This window comes from Heterocephalus glaber, unplaced genomic scaffold, assembly GCF_053883595.1.
Source record: "Heterocephalus glaber isolate CG9 unplaced genomic scaffold, H.glaber_assembly_v1.0 deba00001497, whole genome shotgun sequence".
Lineage (NCBI taxonomy): Eukaryota > Metazoa > Chordata > Mammalia > Rodentia > Bathyergidae > Heterocephalus > Heterocephalus glaber.
Window position 1 is genome coordinate 17,290,628 of NW_028258320.1, and position 23,604 is coordinate 17,314,231.

A 23,604-nucleotide genomic window follows, 5' to 3' on the forward strand; every position below is an offset into this window, starting at 1 on the left:
GACCCCAGCTGGCAACGGCAGAGCAGAAGCTGTCTCCCCACTTCTCCATGCCTCCAAGCTGCCAGGCCCCAAACAGCACGGCCAAAGTTTCCCAGACCCCTCCCAGCAGGCTGAGCCCAGGGTGTGTGTGTGGGATCAGCCTCCAAGTCAGGGGCACAGGGAACAAGGAGGGTCCAGGGGAGGCCCCAGGTGGCCACAGCTGTAGGGCCAAGGCCAGGCCCCAGACCGGTCCCAGAGGGCTTGGGTCAGCCCAACACCTCTGCTTCTCATCCCCCCTCATCTGCCTCACATCTTGGCCCCCTCGCCTCACCAGGGCTCCCAGGCAATGAGAAGCCCCAGCTGGTGCCCTGGAAGACAATACAGATGTGCACAGCTGCAGTAGCAGAACAAGCAGCTAGGGGTGGGGGAAGGACAGGATCCTGTGAAAACCGAGCCCATCTCCAACATATCTGGAGGGGGTGCAGGCCTGGGCTGCTCACTCCATCAGCCCCTAAGACCCTAAAACCCCTCAGATGCAGCCAGAGGAAGCCTCACCAGACCAGTAGCCTCCGTCCTGTCAGCCACATGCTATGGGGGCCTGGGCAGCTTCCTTCTCCTCTCTGGGTCTCAGTGTCCCAGCCATAAAGTGACAGTGAAGGATGGGTAGGCCGAACGCCCTTCCAGCCTCAGGGGCCTCTGGCTCCTGAAGTCAGCCATCCTAGTGATTACAGCCTGCTGCCCACTACCAAGGACAGTGGTCAGCAAGGCAAGAGGGCTAGGTGGGCTCCCAGGGCCCAGCCCTCTCCTGGGGGACCCTGGGGGTGACAGACTAGAGTGAGACAAGACTGTAAGAGAGAGGGCCACGGGGCTGTGTGGTTTATAAACAGCAATGCCTATGCTAGTCAGCATTATGCTGCTCTAACAAAATACTGTACCTGAAAGAATCAGTTTAAAGAGGCAAGATTCAGCCAGACATGCTATCACATACCTATCTATAATCCCAGTACTCCGGGAGGCTGAGGCAGAAAGATTGCAAGTTAGAGCCCAGCCTAGACAACTTAGCTACTGAGACCCTGTCTCCAAGTAAAAATGAAAAAAGAGCTGAGAATGTAGTTCAGTGTGAAAGTCCTGGGTTCAATCCCCACTCCCCCGCAACCTCCTAAAAAGGAAAGGCTTATTTCAGCTCAATGAGTTGCGGGTTTCAGCCCACACTAGTTGGTCACACTGCTTCGGGGTCATGGCAAAGCCGCACACCATGGCAGAGCACATGGCAGAGGGGGGCCTTGGGATGGACATCCCAGCTGCCCAGTGTGTGTCACACGCCATCCCATTTAAGGGACCCAAGAAGAGGCGCCAACTCTTACACCTCCATAGCCAATTCACAAAAAGAAGTTAAAGATGGGCAAAAGATTCAAACACACATGTAAGTACCAAATAAGGACGTAAAAGACATTCGGGACCATTTTTAAAGACAGTCAATTTTTAAAGCACTGGCAGTAGGGACTCCCATACATTGCTAGGGCCCTGGAAGATCATACAGCTACTTCGGAAGAGTTGTACAGTTTCTCACTAATGTAAACAAACATACACTTTGCTAGGAGTGGTGGCTTTGAGTTGGGAGATGAGAGAGAGAGAGAGAGAGAGAGAGAAGCCAACCGGGGATTTAGCTCAGTGGCACTGCACCTGCCTTGAAAGTGCAAGGTCATGAGTTTGATCCCAGTACCAAAAAAAGAAGGAAGGAAGGAAGGAAGGAGAAAGAAGGGAGGGAAAGAAAAAAAGATGAGGGGCACCGTGGCTCACTTCTGTTTCTGTTGGCCAGCCCTGCTCTGGGCCCAAGTCCTCTGCAGCCCCGAGGGCAGCCCTCAGAGAGCTCGAGGTCCTCAGGGCTGAACCCGAAGCTTGCTGCAGGTAACAACCTAGCAAGCATCTATTGGTGGTGTGAAGAGCCCCCAGCGGTGGCACTGTCACCCCAATTAACAAGCAGAGGCAGGGCTGGCAGGGTGGTGAGTCTCCAAAGTCCCCATGACTAGCAGGGTACGCAGTGGTTCCTCCCCTGTGCGACACATGGCTCTGGCCGAAAACTGGCTGAATCCCGTTTCTACTGCCCATTAGTCATGCAACCTAGGGTGCATGGTGAACCTTCCGAGCCTCAGTGTCCCATGACAGACTGGAGACCATAACAGCGCTTCCTTGCTGGACTACGTGAGGATGAAGTATGTGAATGTGTGTAAAGCAACTCCAAGACAGCCCAACACACAGACAGCCACGGCTCAAACTCAGCCGTCCCTTCCCTGCAGCCATCCTGCCACACCAGGCTGGCCCTGCCTTCTCTCCCCACCTTCTCCAAGTCCTGGGCTGCTACAGACCTGAACCTCCATGCCCAGGACACGGAGCAGGGTCCATACCTGTAACTGGCGCAGAGGAGCCCGCTGGCTCTCACCTCAGCCCACACCAGGTGGCAGGGCGGCCCTGACTGGACACAAGGTGACCCTCTCCTCACTGCGCCTCGCCGGGACCCACCGAGGGAGGTTGCTGTCTGCTCCTGGCTTCCTCAAGACCCAGCCAGGCGATGCCAGCTCGCTCTGGGACAGAGCAGGTCCCCTGCCCCACAGAACAGACCGTTCTCACCAACCCTCAGCCCGGCACAGTCCCAGCCACCAGGCCACCAGGACTGACCAGTGGCATCACCCCAGCCAGACTCTCCTTCCCTCCTGGCCCCACAATACGTTCCCCAGGCAGCTGCCGGAAGGGCCCTGTGACAACCCACACCAGATCACGTCGCTTCCTCCCACCACACTGAGGTGGCTCGCAGACCCTCACCCTGGCCTGCGCCCACACCTCCCCTTGCTATGGCCCTCCAGCCCCGGCCGGTCCTCTGTGTCCCTCCCACACGCCAGGCCCCTCCTCCCAGGAGGAGAAGCAGGAAGCACCTCCTTCTCCACCTGCCTGGGCTCCACACAATGCAGGGGCTAAAGCCCAGCTCCTCCAGGAAGCCCTCCGGACTGCACACCCTCCTCGCCTCCAGATCCCAGCGTCTGGATGAGCATTGCCAAAGGAGGGTCCTCCTCTCCCCTGTGCTGCACAGTGTCCTCTGGGCATGGACCTGCTCCTCAGCAGGGGAAGCTGGACCCGCACCTGCTGCCGGAAAGAATCAAGTCTGAGAGGGCAAGGCAGGTCTCTCTGTCCCTTCACCTCCCACCCTCCCTGGCTCTAGCCAGGTCACAGCTTAGTAAAGGTGGGGTCAGCCGCCCCTCCCATTCCCATCACCTCCTAGGGTCACCCAGACCTGTCCCTTCCCAACCTCGACCTTTCAGCCTCTTTAAAACTAGGAAGAGATCAGTTTAAAACTAAATTAAGCTAAGCATGGTGGTGGCATGTGCCTATAATCTCAGCTACTGAGGAGGCTGAAGCAGGAGGACCGCAAATCTGAGACCAGCCTGGGCAACTTACCAAGACATAACAGCAACGAGACAACAACAACAACAACTACTAAATTAAAGCCCTCTGGGAGCTGGGATGGAAGGAGACCCTTTACTTGCTAAATTATGTTTTTGAAATGGGTTTATTCTTTCTAAATACAAAGAGTTTAAAAGCCAAAAAGAGAGATGGAGGCCATTTGGAAATGGGGCCAGCAATGGGGTTGAATTCCAGGTTTCAGCCTGCAGAACTGCAGGCTCCAAGTCCTGGCAGGAAAGCAATGTCATCCTTGTCATGCCCTGGGGTGACAGTCCAGGTGGCTTAGAGCAGCGAGGGGACAAGGGAGGGAAAGAGAGACGCCCTGGTGGAGGAGCCCTGGTGAGTGGGGAACGGGTCAGGTCAGAGTGAAGCTGGGCCACTGGGGGGACCTGCAGGTGGCAGGCACAACCCTTCCCTGGGGGAGGGTGACGGGCACAGGACGGGTCCGGGGGGCGGGACTCCCAGCTCCACAGCGGCAATGGTGGCCTGGTCGCCCGCCGGTGCTGGCCACCTCTCTGGCACAGCCTGTAGGTCCAGGGTGGCTCCTCGTGGGTCAGCACTAACTACCCAAAGCTGCGTCCCCATGCGTCTAGGACCAGAGCCAGCAAAGGCCATGGTGGGCTCCTGAGGACAACTGGGAAAACCTGAATCAGGAGCCACAGGTCGAAGAGGCAGCACTTCTGATGGTGTGACTTTGACATGGTTCAGAGAGAGCAGCGAATGTCAGCCACAGTCAGGGGACAGGTGCTCACTGCACTGTTTCAACCTGTCTGTTGGTTTGAAGTTTCTCAAGTTAAATAAAAACAAGGAGTTAAGGGCCGGGGATTTAGCTCAGTGGTTCCGCCACCTGCCTTGCAAGCACAAGGTCCCGAGTTTGATCCCCGGTACCAAAAAAAAAAAATACAAGGAGTTAAATAATAGATCAAAAATAAAGTTTAAAAACAATTGTATTAGCCAGGCGTGGTGGCATGCCTGTCATCCCAGCACTGTGGAGGGTGAGGCAGAAGGGTCACGTGTTCAACCCCAGCCTGGGCAACTTAGCAATTTAGTGAGACCCTGTCTCAATAAAAAGAATTTTTTTCTTGGTTAAGCTGTCCTAGGAGAAGCTGGTTTCCCATGGATCCCTCCCAGACCTGTCCCTGGGGACGCAGAGAATACATCTACACTGGAAAGAGGAAGCAGGCCAGGAAGGGTCACTCGGGCCATTTGTTTGATCCTTAGAGTTCTGCATTTCCCACTCTGATCAGTACGTCAATAAAAATCCGTACCTCTGGCTCCTCCTGAAGAATCCAAGGACCACAGCGGCAGGCCTGTGCCTCTCTAGGTTCCCCACAGTACACTGGGCCGGGCTGCATAACCACCCTGGCCCCTGAGATCCAGGTGTGGGGCTCCCCTTGCCCTGAGCAAGCCCATGCCTCACCATCATCACTCAGCAAACCAGGCTCAGGGCCACAACCCTGAATTCTAGCTAACAGGATATAAGGGGCAGTGTTACACGCCAAGTCCCAGAATCCTTCCTTATGAGATCTTTTCCTCTCTCCTTTCATCCTGCTGCCTGGAACACAGATGTGATGATGGAAGTTTCGCAGCCATCTTGAACCATGAGCACATACAGCCACACCCTAAGAATGGTGGAGATCAAGTCCCCCAGGGAAACTGTGGAGCAGAGCCACAACGCTAGGCCTGATCTGCAAAGTCCTAGGCTTAGAACACAGAAATAAACTTCCATCTTGCGTAAACTACTGTAATTTAGCATTTCCTATTACTTGCAGCCAAATCTAATCCTGACTAATGCACTCTGTTATTTTTAGGTTTAACCCCTGGTGACCACATACCACATGGCCACGGAACAGAACATACACTTTTTTTGTTTTGAGACAGGGTCTCGCCATATACTTCAGACTGGCCTTGAACTCACTAAGTAGCCCCAGGTGACCTCGAACTCATGTAGATCCTCCTGCCTCAGCCTCCCAAGTACTGGGATTACAAGCATGCACCACCTCTTGCAGGAGAACATCCAATTCCTCTGCTGGCAAAGTCAGGCTGTGCTGTGGGTCTGTGACCTGGCAGATCAACTCCAGGATCCAAAGACGGAGTGGGGGGTTGCACAGAATACAAAAGACACATCTCCAGTCACCAGGGCCCTGGGGCAGCTACAGAGCTCTAGAGAGTTCCAAGCAGCTAAACATCGTTCCACACTGCTCCAAAAAGGCAGAGAGAGCACACAAGAGCCCCTGTCTGAAGGACAGAGCTGGTGCTCTGTCTTCGGGGGCCTTCGGAACCAGGTGGGGCGAGCAGGAAGGTGCAGCACAGAACCAGATGGACACCTCGGGGAGCGGGGCGAAGAGCATCTGGACTCTAAGATCAGCAGCGATGTGCAGTCTCCGAGACCTCCCCTTCCCTCCTGGCGGCTCCCAGGCCTGCGCCCCACTGGTGACCTTGGGGGAACTTGGGGCAGCATTTCCAGAGCCTGGGGAGTACCCCGACCCCTCGCTGCCATCCGTGGCCCTCCTGCCCCTGCAGCCTCCAGTCCAAAACCCCGGCCCAGCATCCAAGAGCCCTTCCCACCCTCACCACCCCACTGGCCACACAGGCCCCAAACTCTAATAAGCAAATCGCTACTGTGTGGGGCACCCCAGGGTGGGGCTGGGGCGGAATTTCCCTCTGCCTCAACCTTCAGAGAGGCCTCAAGGTCAGCCCAGACCTCTCAGGCCGTGCTTTGCTCCCACATGGAAAGTGACGGGTTGGAAAAGACAAGTGGTTTTCCATTGTGCTGGCAGCCAAATACTTTCTGCAAAATAAATGTTTGGGCCAGTGTGAAGCTGCATACCTGTAATCCTAGCACTCAGGAGCCTGAGGCAGGAGGATCACCACAAGTTCAAGGCCAGCCTGAACTACATAGCAAGACCCTATCTCAAAACAAAACAAATAAAAAGAATAAACAGCTAGGAACAGAGGAGCCCCGACAAAGAGGCTCCAGAGCCGCTGGCCAAAGCCACTCAAGCCCTCAAGGACCTCCCAGGCCTTTCCCTCCCTGTCTCCATACCCCTGCGTTCCGGGTTCCACATGAGGGGTGTCAGCACCCCCTGCACCCCACCTGCATCCTTCAACACCAGCAGACACTCCCCCCCTTCTGGGCTCAGCCTGTACCCCCAGCCCTGCCCAGCCTGGTGTCTGGTAAGAGCAGCTGCCTATCATCTCCCTGCACCTTAACCTCCTCTGGCCCCAAATCCATAGCAGCCACAGGCTCCAAGTGCCGTTGCTGAATGAGCTCCCATCACTGTCTTGCTGCAGCTCGGAGCTGCCCTGTACTCAGCATGGCCACAGGCTGTTGTCCCACTGGGGAGGAGCAGAACACCGAGGCTGGGAGCTCTGCATCCAGCGTAGCCCCGCCTCTTCCTAGTGCATCGGCCCCAGAAGCCCCCCCAGCTTGCCCAGCAGACACCAGGAGACCCAGAGCAGGGACTGCAGAAGGAGAGAGCATGCTGAATCCAGGGCTCGGCCTGGTAGCCAGATGCCTAGGACAGAGAACAATGGAGCTAAAAATAGGCCTGTCCATCTTTCAGAGAGGGTGCAGGTGGCCAGCTGCAGGAAACATCTGCTTCAGCTTTAGAACAACGTGGAGGAAGTCACCATGCTGCAGGGTTCCCTCTGTAGAGTGAGGTGGGACCTGGCAGCATAAAACTTTCATGTGGGGGTGGCATACCTATAATCCCAGCTAGTACTCAGGAGGCTGAGGCAGGAGGATTGCCAAGCGCAACTCAGCAAGACACTGTCTCAAAAAAGGGGGAGGGAGAAGGGGGTTATAGCTCAGTGGTAAAATGTCCCTGGGTTCAATCCCCAGTACAAAAAAAAAAGGCTTTTCAGGTCTGTATCCAGGGTGGGGCTCAGATCAGCCGGCCACTTGCTCAAGCCTCACACCCTAACTCCCAACACACACACACACCACACTCACAACACTCTCACAGTACAGAGTCTGCCCGCCCCCAACCTTGAGCACCAACATGTGTCTACGAACCAGAGGCACAGCTGAGTCTAGTCTGTTCCTCTCCTTTTACAGAAGAGGAAACTGAGGTCCAGGTGGCCAGAGACGAACGCCTCCCACCCTGGGTCCCCTCCACCTCCCTGCCCGGCTGCCTCCCCGGGCACGGCCTCCCAGTGCCGGGAGATGCTGACCAGGGACAAAGCGTTGGAGCAGGGAACACAGATTTTCACATCAAGGACTTCAGGCGGGGGGCCCCTGCTGCACCCCAGCACCCAGCACCTTCTGCAGCCTAGGGCTTTCCAATTCCCACCCGCAGGAAGCTCCAGCAGCTTGGGCTTCTCACAGTCCCTGCAACACCAACACCTTTTGAAATACTTAATGATAACCATTAAAATAATGGGAGGGGTAGTGCAGTGGTGGAACACTTGCCTAGCTAGCTCGTGGCCTGGGTCCCATCCCCAGCACCAAAAACATCATTAGTTAGCTAATTAAAGCAGAGGTGGAAGGTACTGGGCAGGCCTGGGGGTGTCCATGCCAGAAGGAATTTTGTTCCTGAAGAGCCTTGGCAGGGTGCATGAACAACAAGGCTGGGCCACCTCTCGCCTGGTCCTGCCAGGCCTGCTGTCCTGCTGGAAGTCTGTGGGCCACACACCAGCCCGAACATGCGCACATTCTTCTGCTTCCTGCCTGCCCATCTGCCCTTCCTCCCTTCCCTCTGCCCACCCATGCCCACCCTTGCCCCAGAGGCCTCGCTCTCCCCACCAGGCCCCACCTCAGGAACACCCCAGGCCTCACTGGCACCCTAGGGCCTGCCTGGGGCCTGGCACAAAGTAGCCACTTGAATGAAAAACACTGGGAAGATTTTAAAAGAAGAACGGGGCGGGGGAGGGGGGGGATCAATTCTGTAAAGGTCTAGGGTGTGAGAATAAAGGAAACAACACAAGGCCCAGGGCCCAGGTGGCAATGCATTCCACTAATGGCCACCATGTTGCCACCGCCTTGTAGAAAACGAGGGGGGTGGGGGGTGCTGATCCCAGAGTCCCACACAGCAGAGACAGCTAATAAGGAAGTAGTGACATGGAGAGCAGAGGCTGTGGACACCAGAAAGGGAGAGGGTGACCCCGTGGGTCTCCTATCTGAGAAGCAGATCCCGCCCATGGGGGACAGTCACTGGATGGGACCCCTGGGTCTCTTCCACTGAGTCATGTTCATGCCCTCCCTGTCACTCAGAGGGGCAAGAAAAATGGAATATCTAAAAGGTCCCTGAGATGGGCCGGGGATTTAGCTCAGTGGTTTCGCCGCCTGCTGCGCAAGCGCAAGGACCCAAGTTCGATCTCCGGTACCAAAAAAAAAAAACAAAGTCCCTGAGCACTTCACTCATTCCTGAGGACCAAATGACATTAGCACTCTAAATCACAGCGACGAATTCTTCGCCCCAAATGGCCGTCATCTCCAGTCCCCACTGCAAGCTCTTTCTTTCAGGATTTTTAGGAGGAATAGTAATAATGGCAGCAGGTGACACACGCTGGACCCCTGGGGAAGACAAAGCCAGCCTCTACCATCCAAGCCCATAGTGCTGTACCACACTCCGAAGGCCTCAGGAGTCCCCAACACTTTCCTCCAGGGGGCCACAGAGGCACAGTTCTCATGCCAGAACACTGCTGTTCATTCTCACAGAGGTGACAGGTGATAATACAAAAGCCACAGTGGGGAACTGCCCAAGTCGGGAGTGGCCCAAATGGGGCTGGTCTCACTATGTGCTGCACAGACATGGCCTAGGAGTGACAAAATGTGCGCGTGTCGTGAAGGGTGTGAATGACTCCTCTCCCTAAACCCCCAGCCCTCAGGGTCACATCTGTTGGATACCCTGTGAGACAAAACTGGAAGTTCCGGCTGCATTTTGACCGCTCCTGGGACATGACCAGGTCTGGAGGAACCAAATGAGCTTGTTCATGATAGTGCTGAACTGGCTGCTGGCCTTTTTGGTCCAGGGGGCTCAGCTGTCATTTGAGAGCACACCTAGTAGATTCACAATGAGGCTGGTGCTGTATTCTAAGTGACTATTTGATGTGATTTTGTAGGCACTGTCATTGAGAAAATACTGATGTCACAAAATCACATCAGTCACTCAAAATACAGCACCCCGCCAATGGATTTCAATGTAATAAAGTGTAAGATGATTATTACTGTTTCCAGATTCCAAGTTGCAACTAACTTCTAAGAATCAATCTATCACTTGCCAAAGTTTTATATAGTTACATAGTATGAAAGGAAACTATCAGCGAGCTAGTGAAACACTGTTCCCTTTTCCAACCACACACCTCTGTGAAGTTGGATTTTCTATATACACTTGAATCAAACTGGCACAAAGTAACACACTGGATATAGAATCAGGAGAATCAGCTGGCTACTCCTAGGCTGCCAGATTTTTGTTTGTTTTTGAAAGTAAAGTTGATTTTTCCAGTAAAAAACTTTTATTTATTTCAACATACAAGGGTTTTTGATTTAGGGTTGTTTATTTATTTATTTTTTTTTGTAATCCTAGGGATCAAACTCACAGTCTTACATGTGCTAGGCAAGTGCTCTACCACTAAGCTACACTCCCAGCCTTTCTGAAATTTTTATTTTTTAAATGAATTTGTAAGTAATGTGTTTTTACATGGATTCAGTTTTAATCCCTAGGGTGGTAAATGTCTACATAGGTAGATAGCTCAAACTAAAGTTTTGTGGGGGTCCTTGATTTTTAAGAGCGTAGAAGAAATTAACACGTTTACAAGTAGCTCTGATTTCACCCTCAAAATAAGCTTTGGTTTCTGTGTACCAGCCTCATGCCCATTTTGCATGTAGAGACACTGAGATACAGAAGACTGGATAATGTCCCTGAGAGTAAATAGGTACCAACCGGGGGTCAAAGCCAGGCAGGGCAGCTTCCCAGGGCATGCTTGGTTGTTTGTTGGAGTGCTGGGATCAAACTGAACCCCTCATGCATACTAGGCAAGTGTTCTTCCACTGAGCCACATCCCAGCCCTGAGTGCACACTCTTACCCTCTACCTGCCTCTCCCCTAGCACTTGCTCCCAAAGAAAATGAAGAAAAATGAAAGATGATGTGTTATAATGGAGACCAGAGAAGAATACAAGTAAATATTTGTGTAATCTTGGATCAGAAAAGAACTTTCTATGGAAAGTGCAGAAGTAGATACAATCTTAAATATTAATAGTCTACAAGGGGGCCGGGGATTTAGCTCAGTCGTTTCACCGGCTGCTGTGCAAGCACAGGGACCTGAGTTCAATCCCTGGTACGAAAAAAACAAAAAACAAAAATAGTCTACAAGGCTTGATAAAAACAATGCTTAAATAAATAAAAATAAAAATTTTTTAAATGTATTACATTAAAAGACACATTGCCATGAATACCGCTCAGAATACTCCCCCTCCCTTTGAACACACGTATCCCATCATTCTTTCTACTTTCTGAAGCAGTTCGGGACATCCTCTTTCTTCAGTATCTTTCCATGGCTGCCTCAATGTCCTGAACCAATCCAAACATTTATGGCAGTTTCCATCAAACGAAAACATCAACTTGTATCCTCATCCACCTTATTCACCAGATCTGCACAAGGCAACTTTTGGCTCTTCCCCCAAATCAAAATGACCATGAGTTTTGAATCAACTCAGCACACCAAGGTAGCCACACCAGCAAAACTGAAGACACCCACAAAAGAGAACATCAAGAACCTGGGCCGGGGATTTAGCTCAGTGGTTCTGGCACCTGCCTCGAAAGCACAAGGACTGGAGTCGATCCCCGGTACCAAAATAAATAAATAAATAAATAAAAATGAAAAATAAAAACAGGCTTCTTTAAAAAAAAAAAAAAAAAGAGTGCAAGGTCCCGAGTTCGATCCCTGGTACCAAAAAAAATTTTTTTAAATAAAATTAAAAAAAGAACTGCTTCACAAGTGGCAAGAATGATGGGGTAAGTATGTTCAAAGTGAGGATTGTGTTTGCAGAGAGCTGATAAGACCCCCAAAGTTAAAAGCAAATGATAAGTAGATAAAAAATATTTTTAACATATTTGTATTATTTGTCATCTTCAAAGTGTACTTTTTTCAGATAAATGAAAAAAATGAGTACCGTTGTCCCCCAGTACCCTCCCAGGACACCTTCTCCTTGGTTGCCAGACTCCAGGCCCTTATAAAACACGTGGTCGTATTTGCATGCAACCTACACCCATCTTCCTGTATACTTCAAATCATGTCCGTATCTCTTCTGATACCCAATCCACTGTAAGTGCTATGGACCTTGTCATTAGATTGTATTGTTCAGGGAATAATGACAAAAAAAGAAATCTGTACGTGTTCAGTATGGATGCAATTTTGCTTTTCTAATATCTTTGATCTAATATTTTTGGTTGAAGGCACAAATGTGAGACCCACACATGTGGAGACTGACTGCCCTCCTTAAGAATAAAAGGCCAAGTGGGGCACTGTGGCACTGTGGCACAAGCTTGTCATCTGAGTACTCGGGGAGGCTGAGGCAAGAGGATCGCTGCAAGTTCGAGGCCAGCCTGGGTTACACAGTGAGTTCAAAGCCAGTCTGAACTACACAGCAAGACCCTGTCTCAAAAGGGTGGGGGGTAGAAAAGGATATAGCTCAGTGTAAAGACCCTGGGTTCAATCTCCAGCACCAAAAAGAAAAAAGAAAGACTAAAATGGAGCTGGCTATGGTGGTACACTCCTATAATTCTACCACTTAGGAGGCTGAGGTGGAAGGATCACAAGTTCAAAGCCAACCTGAGCTACACTGTGAATTTAAGGCCAGCTTGAACTATACAGCCAGATTCTGTTTCAAAACCCAACTCTAAATAAATAAATTTTAAAAAGAGTAAAATGGATCAAAAGACAAACAAACAAGGGCTGGGGATGGACCGAGGATTTAGCTCAGTGGCACCGTACCTGCCTCTCAAGTGCAAGGTCATGAGTTCAATCGGGGCTGGGGATATTCCTCAGTGATAGAGCATATATTTAGTATGCTTCAGGCCCTTGGTTCAATCCTCAGTATAGGAAGAAAGAGAAGAAAGGAAAAAAACCCAAATAATAAGCAGGACACAAATAGCCAATAAATGTTGGGGAAAACGTTCAACCTAACTTGTTATTTGATAACTGCAAACAATGAGGTGCCGGCCTGCTGACGACTATGTTCCTACTGGAGGTGAACTAGGTCAGTGCCCAGTGTCCAGTGGGATACACACTGGCTCAGCTCTTTGGAGGCCATTGGACAGGGAGACCCCCAAGGGGGTGTGCACTTTGCACACTCATTAAGCTTTGTGTACTTACATGTGTCCATGAAACTTCCCTTTCAAGTTTCTGAAGAACAGAGCAAGCCAGGTGGGATGGCTCCCACCTTAACAGCACTCTGGGAGGCTGAGGCAGAAGGACAAAAGTTTAAGCCCAGCCTGAGTAACTTGGAGAGAAAAAAAATTTTAAAGAACTGTGGGTGTAGTTCAGTACAAAGGCCCTGGGTTCAACTCTCAGTACCACCAAAAAAAAAAAAAGTGACAACAGTTTATTTACTGATACAAGAAAATGACTACTGTATATTTAGTCTAAAAAAGACCAAAGTATTTTAGTTTCATCTCATTAAAAGAGCTGGGCACAGTGGCACATGCCTATAATCTCAGCTACTCAGGAGGCCGAGGCAGGAGGATCTCAAGCTTGAAAACAGCCTTGGCCAGGAACAGCGAACCTTTTAGAAATGAGTGCCCACAAAGTGCCAACACTGCAATTAAACCTGAATACTTCACCTCACACTGCTGGCCTGTGAGGCCCAATTTCCCCCCAGAAATGACCGTGGGGAGCCCCCAGGCCCAAAGAGTCCTCCCCACACAGGAGTGTGATCTGGACAGAGCCCCTCCCCCTCCAGGGGCCTCAGTGTCCCCAGACTCTGTTCCTGACCTCAGGCAGTTTCCTCGGGCCTGAGCCCATCCTCACTGTGCCACAGAAGGCAGAAGCAGGAGAGAGAGGTGGCCGGTTCACGTCAACCGGAAGGCAGCTCGCCAGATGCGTGGCAGCAGGACAGGCCGGCTTTCCATCCGGGCCCCCACTGCTGGTGACCAGAGGGAGGGGTCGGGGGAGCCAGGAGCACGTGGGCACACAGCAGCCAGAGAGAAAACAGGATTTGCCCCGGAAGGCCAGGCACACGGCGGACCCTCGGGCAGGGAAGTGACTTCATTCCACACCATACTCCTCGCTTCCGCCCCCAGACCGAGGGATTTTCAACACTGTGGGACCAAGTTTCTCCAGGCCAGGCCAGCTCCACACGGGCCAGACCTTCTCTCCGCAGCACCACTGTCCCCACTGAACAAATGAGGAAACTGAGGCTGGCAGCAGGCAGGCACTTCAGCACCTGTCCCACTGCCCTGAGAAATGGAGGAAAAGCTTCCTGGAAGCAAAAGCAACAGAGCTGGCCCTGGAAGGCTGAGCAACATCTGGCAGACAGAAAGGGAGAGGAAGGGCATTTGGCCCAAAGGCATAGCATAGAGGCAAATGCTGCGCGCTTCACAGAGCCTCCGAGGAAGTGCTAAGGTACTTGGGAGGCCAGCAGCTGTGTGACCCTGACCAAAACACCAGCCTTTCTGTGCCACAAGGCTGTCACAAGAAGGCAACAACCACGAAGCTGGGGGTGTAGCTCAGAGCCAGAGCACTTGCCTCGCATGTCAGGGCCCTGGTCAACCCCAGCACTGCAAAAAAAAGATAATAACCAGGACCACATCTGATGGTGACAACAGCCTAAGACAACCCTGTAGGACCCTCTGAGCACCCATGGCAGGTGCTGGACAAATGCTTGTTGCTGCGTCATTTCTTCAAATACCCTGTGGGCCACACAGCATGGCTGATCTGGCCCTCGGAGAGGCTGGGATGTGGCCTACATCTCCTGACCAAGATTCAAACTTGGAGCTGGGTGTGGTCACGCATGCCTATAATCCCAGTACTTGGGAGACTGAAGCAGGAGGATTATTGCAGTTCGAGATCAGCCTGAACTACACAGTGAGAGCCTGTCTCAAAAAAGGTTGGGTGGGGCCGGGGATTTAGCTCAGTGGTTCTGCTGCCTGCCTCGCAAACACAAGGTCCCAAGTTCAATCCCCGGTACCAAAAAAAAAAAATCTTGGGTGGCCCCAAATCCCAGGCCTACCCCCAGCCCAAACCAACCAGGGCCCTCAGACCTCAACCTGCCCACCACACCTCCCAGTTCTCCACATGGTGCCTGGCGGGGTGGGGGCTCCACCACCTGGGATCCTTGGACACAGCAGCAGCAGGGATCCATGCCAGGGCGCAGGGCTGGGAAGGGAAGAAAATGTTTTTCTGTTTCTTCCTCTTCCTGTATATCTGTCTCCTCCACCTCAGCTCCGGGTAGCTCTGTTCAGAGGGAAAGCCCTGGGAAGAAAGACATCCGGCTGTGTGGCCACCCCTGCCAGCCTTGCTGGGGCCCTGTGCCCACATCCCTACAGACCCATGCCCAGCTTCCAGGCCAGGGTAGGGACGGCCGGCCCTGGGATTGGTTCCAGATGCCAATCCTGACTTCACAGGGGTCTGAGGGCTATGGGAGGCCACGCAGGGAAAAGGCCGGTACCCAGCAACACTGGTCAGGGTTCCTGATCCCCTCCATGCTGACAGGCAAGATGCCACCAGAATGCACCCCATGACAACAAACAACAGTGCCTCCTCATCTCTCCTGCGGCCACCCCAGAAGGAAAACTGCATCCGGGCACTAGCAGTGGGACCAGGGATGGGCATGGAATGGTGAGGAGATGGCTGCTGCATGGGGCCATCCAGGGCCATGAGACCTGGAATGATGCCCCTGACACTTTAAGCCTGCAGGGAGGGGTGGGCAGGCAAGGCTAGGGCCGAGCCTGGCAACAATGAGTTACCCTGTGGCCCTGAGGAGGTCACTGCCTCTCAGTCCCTCCAGAACCACCAGTTTCCTTCTTGTTAAAGTGAGGATTCTGCCAGGCATGGCAGTGCACGCCTGTGAGCCCAGCGCTCAAGAGGTTGAAGCAGGAAGACCGCTATGAGTTCAAGACCAGCCTAGACTACATAGGGAGACACTGTCTCAAGAAAACCAAAAAATTAAAAATTTTAAAAATAAAATGTGAATTCTACCATCACCCAGAGATCCACTCCAGGGCATGTCTCCTTGGGAGTGAGTGTCCCTGTCCATCAAGACATAAAAGTGTTCACAGCAGCTTTATTCCTGATCGCCCAAAACTAGAAACAAAAGCTCACCTGCAGCAAAGCAGACAAAGCGAACTGTGGTTCAGATTGAGCATCCTAATCTGAAAACTCAAAATCCGAAATGCTCCAAATTCCAGAACTCTGTGAGCAGCAAATGACACCACAAATTGAAAATTTCATACCTGACCTCAGGTGATGGGGTTAGTTGAAGTGCAGGTGCACTAAACAACACTGTATAACAATACCTTCCGGCTATGTATATAAGGTGAATATGAAACAAATGCATTTCCTACTAAGACTTGTGTCCCATCCCCAAGATACCTCATGTGTAGGCAAATATTTTTAAAAATCCAAAATCTGAAACACTCTGGTCCCAAGTATTTTGTGTAAGACTGTATGGCTGTGTGGTGGAATATTACACAGCAACAGAAAGGGCAAGCCACCAGTACCTGAAGCCACAAGGGTGGCTCAGAGTTCATAAGGGATGAAAGAAGCCAAGACAAAACTGCTCGCATACATTAGCCCATTTATACAAATTCAAGGACAGGCAGGGGTAATCCTTGGGAAGCCTTTCAGGATGAGAGGATGGGTAAAGGGCTAAACCTTCTGAGCCACCAGAAATGTTCTATGCCTTGGTGGGGGTCGCAGGTAACGTACCTGTAACAATTCATCCAGCTATAGCCTGACTCGTCACCCGTCAATTATACCTCAGTTAGCAAAATAAAACAGGAACAGCTAAAAACTCCTACCCAGAGGACCACACAGAGACAGTTCGGAGCTGCAACATGTAGTGAGGCAGGAACACGGCTAGGAGTCAAAGGACCAAGTCCAAATTCTCATGCTCCCTCAGAATACCAGTGTTTTCTTCCTTTCTTTACTTTTTTTTTTCTTTTATTAGTGCATTTTAGGTATATAATATAATGACATTCGTCACTGGAAATTTGCACCTTTACATAATCTCTCTTGGTTCTTATTTTTCCCCCTTCCCCTGCCCTATTCAACCCCTCCATCCCTCCCTATTTACAAAAACTTTGTTTCCATTTTTTTATTTTCTCATATTAATTCCATTCCCTTTTTTCCTTTCCCCTACCCCTCCCACTTCCCCTTCCGCTTTGCCCCTTTTCTTCCAATTTCACATTATCCATTATACCTTTTAGTTCTTATTTACACTTTGTTTTTTTACTCTTTTTAAATTGCTGTTTACCAGATTTTTTTTTTATTACAAAAGTAATTAGCACAGATAGTCACAAATCAAAGATCTACAAAGAAAAGGCTTGTCGCGGCCGGGGATTTAGCTCAGTGGATTTGCCACCTGCTGCGCAAGCGCAAGGACCAGAGTTCGATTCCCGGTACCAAAAAAAAAAAAAAAAGAAAAGGCTTGTGCCCTTCCTAGCTCCCTCCAACCTACTTGTTTTCTGCTAGAGATTGAACCCAGGTCCTTTGCATTAAGTTACATTCCCAGCCCTTGTTTGGTTGGTTGGTTGGTTTTTATTGAGATAAGTCTTACTAAGTTGCCCAGGCTGGATCTAAACTTGTGATCCTCCTGCCTCAGCCCCAGAGTGCTGGATTTACAAGTGTGCACCACCAGCCTGGCTCCCAGTCCACCTTTCTGAGGCTCATTCCCTCACCCCCAGAATGGACTAACTCATTCCCTCTTCCTGCAGCCCTTGTGCTCTGGGCACCTGTTCTGGGAGGCACTATTCGAGGGGTGGTGTGAAGAGCAAATCCCTGCCCTGGATGTGGTTGTGCCAGCAGGAGAACAGCAATCAGCTACATAAATCGGGAAACTGTACTGCGTGTAAGAGACAGGGAAGAGGCGTGAAGTTTTAGGCAGGGAATCTGGGGAGGCCTCCCCCTGGAGCGAGTATGGAAGAATGTGAAACAGGAGGCTGGGGGGCACACAGGTGGAAGAGCATCCTGGCCAGAGGGGACACCTGTGCAAAGGCCCTGGGGTGGGGTGGCCCTGGTGTGCGGAAGGGGCCAGGAAGTGGCCACTGTGTGCCTGAGTTGGGCATCCACAGGCATCAGGCGGGGATGTCCTGGAAGGTGCCAGAAGGACACTGGGTGCCACCCTGAGCAGACGGAGCCAGTGGGGGCTTTGGACAGAGAAGTGCTCCACACTGACTTATGTTTTGACAAGGTCACCTGAGCCCAGTATTAGAAGAGGTGGCAGGGGACGGGGCAGAAGACAGACCTGCTAGGAGTCCACTGCAGTAAAGCAGGCGATGTCAGAAGCCAGGGCGGGCACCCAGGACCAGGGGGGAAAAGGGCTTATCCTGGCCCACTGTGAAGGTGAAAGACAGGACCCCGACCCACTTCTGAAGTGAGGGAGAAATGGAGGGGCTGGGCGACATGGAGCCATCTGCTCTGAGGAACTGAAGGGACAGGGTGGCCACCAAGCAGATGGGGCAGATGGCAGGCACACAGGAGCAGACAGACGGGCGTCCACAGTGGTAGGTTCCCCCTGTCCCTGCACAGGAAGAGGTCCAATGGATCACTCCGAGAGCAACAGCAAACTCAGGGGAAAGGCGGTCTGGAGAGCACGCTGCGCAGACTCTGACTTGCCACAGCCTCCTTCTCGAGAGGGAAACTGAGGAAGTGAGGAAGCACCTCTACCTAGAGCCCCTGCTGGGCAGGTGGCAATGAGCCCACTTGGGTCCTACAGCTCCCATGTCACCCCCAAACAGACTACAGGGTGAGGCTCAGTGTCCCCAGGCAGTTCCCAGGAAGTGACGCTAGACTCGGGGTTTCCAGACCTGAGGGCATGACCCCAGCCAGGCTCCATGAAAGTGTGCTAGGGATCTGTCGGCTCTCTCTCTTTTTTTTTTAACTGAGCTATAAATAATTCACATCTCATAAAATTCACTCTTTAAGTATACAATTCAGCCAGTCATGGTGGTACATGCCTACCATCTCAAGACTTGAGAGGCTGAGGCAGGAGGATCACTACAAGTTCAAGACCAGCCTGTTCTACACAGTGAGTTCAAGGCCAGCCTGAACTACATACCAAGACCTTGTCTCCAAATCAATCTATCAATCAATCATTTTTAGTATATTCACAAAGTTGTAGAGCCAGCGCCACTAATTCCAGAATATCAACCTCAAAAAGTGAACAAAACCTATAACCCACCCAACTTACTCCTAAGAATGTGCCCAGGAGCAGTGGGAACAAGCATCTACACAAACATGCCAAAGGGCAGGAACATCCCAAACATTCAGCAACTGACCAATGAATAAGCACAACACAATGGAGAGCTACAGCATGGATAATCTTGAAAACATTATGCTAAGTGAAAAAAGCGAGACATGAGCCAGGCGTGGTGGCGCACCTGTCATCCCAGCACTCTGGGAGGCCAAGGCAAGAGGATCACAACTTAGCCACTTAGCAAGACTGTCTCAAAATAAAAAGGGCTGGGGATGTAGCTTGGTGCAAAGGTCCCAGGTTCGATCCTTAGCACAAAACAAAACAGACATAAAAAGGCACATGCTACATGACTCCTCTTAGATGAACTACTCAGAAGAGGGGAATCCACAAAGACCATGCAAAGTATGAGCTGCCAGGGCTGTGGAGGACAAACTAGGAGCGATTCCTTAATGAGTACGGGATCCCTTGTGGGGTGATAAAGTGTTTTGGAACAAGATAGAAGTGATGGCCACCACTGCATTGTAACTAAAATGCTTAATTTGGGGCTTGTTTGAGGCTGAGGGGCAGCACTTATGCTTAGCATATGTGAAGTCCTGCACTGCATCCCCAACACCCAAAAACGTTTATTTTTGGGGGGTTTTTTTGTTTTTGTTTTTGTTTTTGGTACTGGGGATCAAACTCGGGTCCTTGTGCTTGCACAGCAGGCGGCGAAACCACTGAGCTAAATCCCCGGCCCCAAAAAACTTTTTTTAAAATAAAGGCTGAGCATGGTGTCACACATCTATAATCCCAGTACACAAGAGGCTGAGGCAGGAGGATTGCAAATTTGAGGCCAGCCTGGGCAATTTAACAAGACCCTCTCTCACAATTTTTTAATTTTTAAAAAGAGCTGGGGATGTAGCTCAGTACTCCCTGGGTTCAATCCCCAGTATGACGACAATGACGATGAAGACAACGAAGAAGAAGAAGAAAAAGAAAAGAAAATGCTTAATTTATGTCTGAGTTTCCAAAAATAGACCAAGAAGACAAAATAAAAGTAGCACAGTGGTCCTGGTCAGGGTGACAATGTCTCCTCAGAGCACTGCTGTGAAGTTTGGGGCTGGAGTCCGCTCCTGGGTGTACAATCCAGCTCCTTCCCTCGAAGGCCAAAGGACATCAGGGCACACAGCACAAAGAAAGAAAGGTTGTGACTCAAATCGGAAAACAGATGTGGGGAGGGAGAACTGGGCCACCTCGCACCCTACAGGAGCCTGGATACCAGTTCACAGCCCCAGCCTGTCAGGAGTCAGGCTCCCGCCAGCTCTGGGGACATCTGTGTGACACGGGCAAAGCCCGCCACTGTTTGTCCAAATTCCTGACTCCCAGCCAGAGATTTAGTTCAGTGGTTCTGCTGCCTGCCTCGAAAGCGGAAAGTCCCAAGTTTGATCCCTTGTACCAAAAAAAAAAAAAAAAAAAAAAAAACAAATTCCTGACTCCCACTAGAAGTGGGTGTGAGAACCACTACAAGAGGTTTCAACTGCGCCACTGTTCTGCCCTGATGTGCCATCAGCAAGCCGGCCTGCCCTGTATGGAGCAGAGCCTATGAAACGGACAGCTGGGCCACTCGCTGGCACTCTGGGCACCTGAGAGTCCCCCTGCCCAAGCATGCAATCAGCCATCATTAATGCAGTGTCCCCAGGGGGGTGGGGGCAGGGCAGTGAGATGGAACTGGGTGCTCTGAGCCCCTCCACTCACAGTCAGTATTCGCTGGCTTCCTGGTGTCCTTCAGATTTCATGGTTTTTTTATTTTTGCAATCCTGGGGATGAACCCAGGGCCTCATGGAGGCTATGCAAAAGCTCTACCGACAGAACCACCCTCCACACCCTCCATGTTTGATTTATAGTTAAATAAAAATTAAGTCCAGCCAGGTCTGGTGGTGCATACCTGTAATCTCAGCTCTTGGGAGGCTGAGGCAAGAGGATCACTAGGAGTTCAGGGCCAGCCTGGGCTACACAGCAAGACCCTGTCTCAAAAAACAAACAAACAGGGCCAGGGATTTAGCTCAGTGGCACTGTGTCTGCCTCGCAAGTGCAAGGTCCTGAGTTCCATCCCCAGTACCAAAAAAACAAAAACAAAAACAAAAAAGAACTAAGTTTAAGGCATTTACATCTAGTCTTTCCTTGTGAAGGAAGTCCACTAGGCATACATAATGTGTGACTGCATTTATATGAAATGTCCAAACCTACAGGACAGAAAGCATTAGTGGGCTGGGGGTGGGAGTGAGTATTAATGGGTACAGGGTGTCTCTGGGGACGATGAAAATGTTGTAAATTAGATTCTGGTTGTAGATGCACAATTTTTGAATAAACTAATGACTGCTGAACTCTACATTTTAAACAGTTGAATTCTACCTCAATGAAGCTGGTAGAGAGGAGTATTACCCCTATTTCCACACTGGGAGCAGCCCTAGGCTGGGAAAGCCCCAGGGAAATGGTCTCCCCACTAAGGCCCACTCTTCTGCCTCCTCAGAGAGGAAGGTCAGGGTCCCTAGCTGGAGAGGACACCCTGGGTTACAAGACAACCCCACCCCGGGAAGCAGATGGTTGCCCTGAACCTGCATATCATGATTCCCACCCCTTGGAACTCACTTCCTACAACAGTGTTAGACAGGAAAAACTACCAAGAGATAGTGCTACAAAAACAACTAACGCCAGGTGTGCATGGGGACCAGGTGTCAGGTACAGCCGGGTGGCAATGTCGGGAGTAAGCACAGCACTGGGGATTCGGAGCCTCCATGACCCGAATGGCTGGGGTCGGGCAGAGCCAGGGCACAGGTGACTCCTTCCCTCCACCCACACGCTGGGCAGGGCTGCTGTCACTGAGCCCTGGGCACCGAGCACTGGGGCCTCCAGAAAGATCCTGCACCACCTTCCTTTCTCCCCACAGAGTCCCAGCCAATGGCCTCCTCCCAGGACCTGTCCCTTCCAGGACGCTTCATACAGGAAGAGGAAGTCCCTGCTGCCTGGGGCTGCTGGCTGCAGCAGGGGTGAAGCCTCAGGAAGGCGTCCGTCCACCCACACCCGCCTGTCCCTGCAGTGGGTGGACACAAAGGCTCGTCCCTTCATCCCAATGCCCCTCTCCCCTCCCAGAAACCTGCCCTAAACTAACCACTTCCAGGAAGCCTTCGCTTCATCTCCACCAAAGCCTTCCTGAGCCTCAGCTCAGGACCTTGAGAGTCCAACACCTGCTCTCAGGCCCAGGGTCCCCTCCCTGCCCACACAAAAGAGCAGTACCGACCTCCAACCACACTACCCACGATCATGGCCAAGGAAAAACAGCAGCCCCCACAGCACGGCTAACTGTGATCTCATTTACATCCCCAATTCAAATTTACACTAATTCATACAGAGGTACAGGAAAAAATACCAAGAGACACTGGGCAAACTGTTCACAGCGCAACCGCTGAGGAGAAAGGATGTCAGGACAGGAAAAGGGAGTTTTACATTTTACTTTCTCTTTCTGAAGCTGCTACTTGAATCTTTTGTAAAGAAAATTATTTTATATTTTTACCATAACACATTCCACATTGTGGAATACTATTCACTGATAAAAAAGGAATGAACCAACTGAAACATGCAACAACATGGATGATTCTCAAAAACATCACACTGAACAAATAAGCCAGACACTGCTGCGTGGCGTGGTGCATGCCTGTAATCCCAGCTACTTGGGAGGATGAGGCAGAAAGATTCCAAATTCAAGGACGGCCTGGGCAATTTGGCAAGACCCTGTCTCAAAATAAAAACAAAAGGGACTGGGAACATAGCTCAGGAGCAGAGGACCCCTGGGAGGAGGAGGGGGAGGGGCAGGGAGAGGAGGAGGGGAAGAAGCAGCCAGGCACCATACACTGCCTATTCTATGACTCCATGTATGTGAAAATCTAGAATAAACCAAATCACACAGACCGAAAGCAGATGAATGGGGCTGGGGCCAGGGTTGGGCATGGTGACCGCTGCAGTGGGGCACGAGGCACCCTGTGAATAACAGAAATGTTCTCAGACTCGTGGTAACTGCAAGCCCACAGCATTTACTACAACTCACTAACTTACACACTTAAATGGGGTGAAACTTAGGGTATGTACTCCTCAATAAAACTGTGTTTTTTAAATAAGGCAGAAGAGAGAACAGGAAACTGCTTAATGCATACAGGTTTTCTTTCAGGGTGATAAAAAGTATTTTGGAGGTCAAGTGTGGTGGAACAAGCCTGTAATCCCAGCACTGGGAGGCTGAGGCAGGAGGATCTCCATGAGTTCCGGGCCAGCCTAGGCTACATGGTGAGTTCAAGGCCAGCTACATGGCAAAATCTTGCCTCAAAAAAAAAAAAGGTTAAAAAAGAAAGTATTTTGGAGCTGGGTATGGTAGTGCACACTTATAATTCCAGCTATTTGAAAGGCTGAGCCAGGAGGATTACAAATTCAAGGTCAGCCTGGGCAACCTAGCAAGACTGTCTCAAAATAAAATTAATCAAATAAATAAATAGGGCTGGAGGTGCACCTCAGAGATAGAGCACCCCTGGGTTCAATCCCCAGCACCACAGAACCACAGAAGAAAATAGTATTTTGGAACTTGATAAGAAATGGTGGCTGTACATTGTAAATGTACTAAATGCTGCTGGATTGTGCGCTTTGAAATGGTTGATTTTGTTACGTGAATTTCATCAGTTTAAAAAAAAAAATTTTTAGGCAGACAAGGAAAAATTGTGCCCATTTTGCAGATGAGAAATCCGGGTTCAAAGAGGGCAGTGAACTGCCAGCCCAAGGCTTCTTCACC

The 23,604-nt window shown here is 51.0% G+C and overlaps 1 protein-coding gene across 11 annotated transcripts in view; it reads right to left on the minus strand.

The window, feature by feature from the left end:
- Positions 1 to 23,604, minus strand: part of Pald1 (phosphatase domain containing paladin 1) — an 85,311-nt gene that overhangs the window by 40,427 nt on the left and 21,280 nt on the right. The window contains exon 2 of one of the 11 annotated variants that reach the window (XM_087184734.1): positions 14,706 to 14,851. The exons of 8 other annotated variants lie outside the window; for them this stretch is intronic. The gene's annotated coding sequence lies outside the window, so the exon portion shown is untranslated. Of the gene's footprint in view, positions 1 to 13,372; positions 13,833 to 14,659; positions 14,852 to 23,604 lie in introns of those variants that run through there. 2 more of the 11 variants (XM_087184732.1, XM_087184736.1) reach the window with 2 other exon arrangements.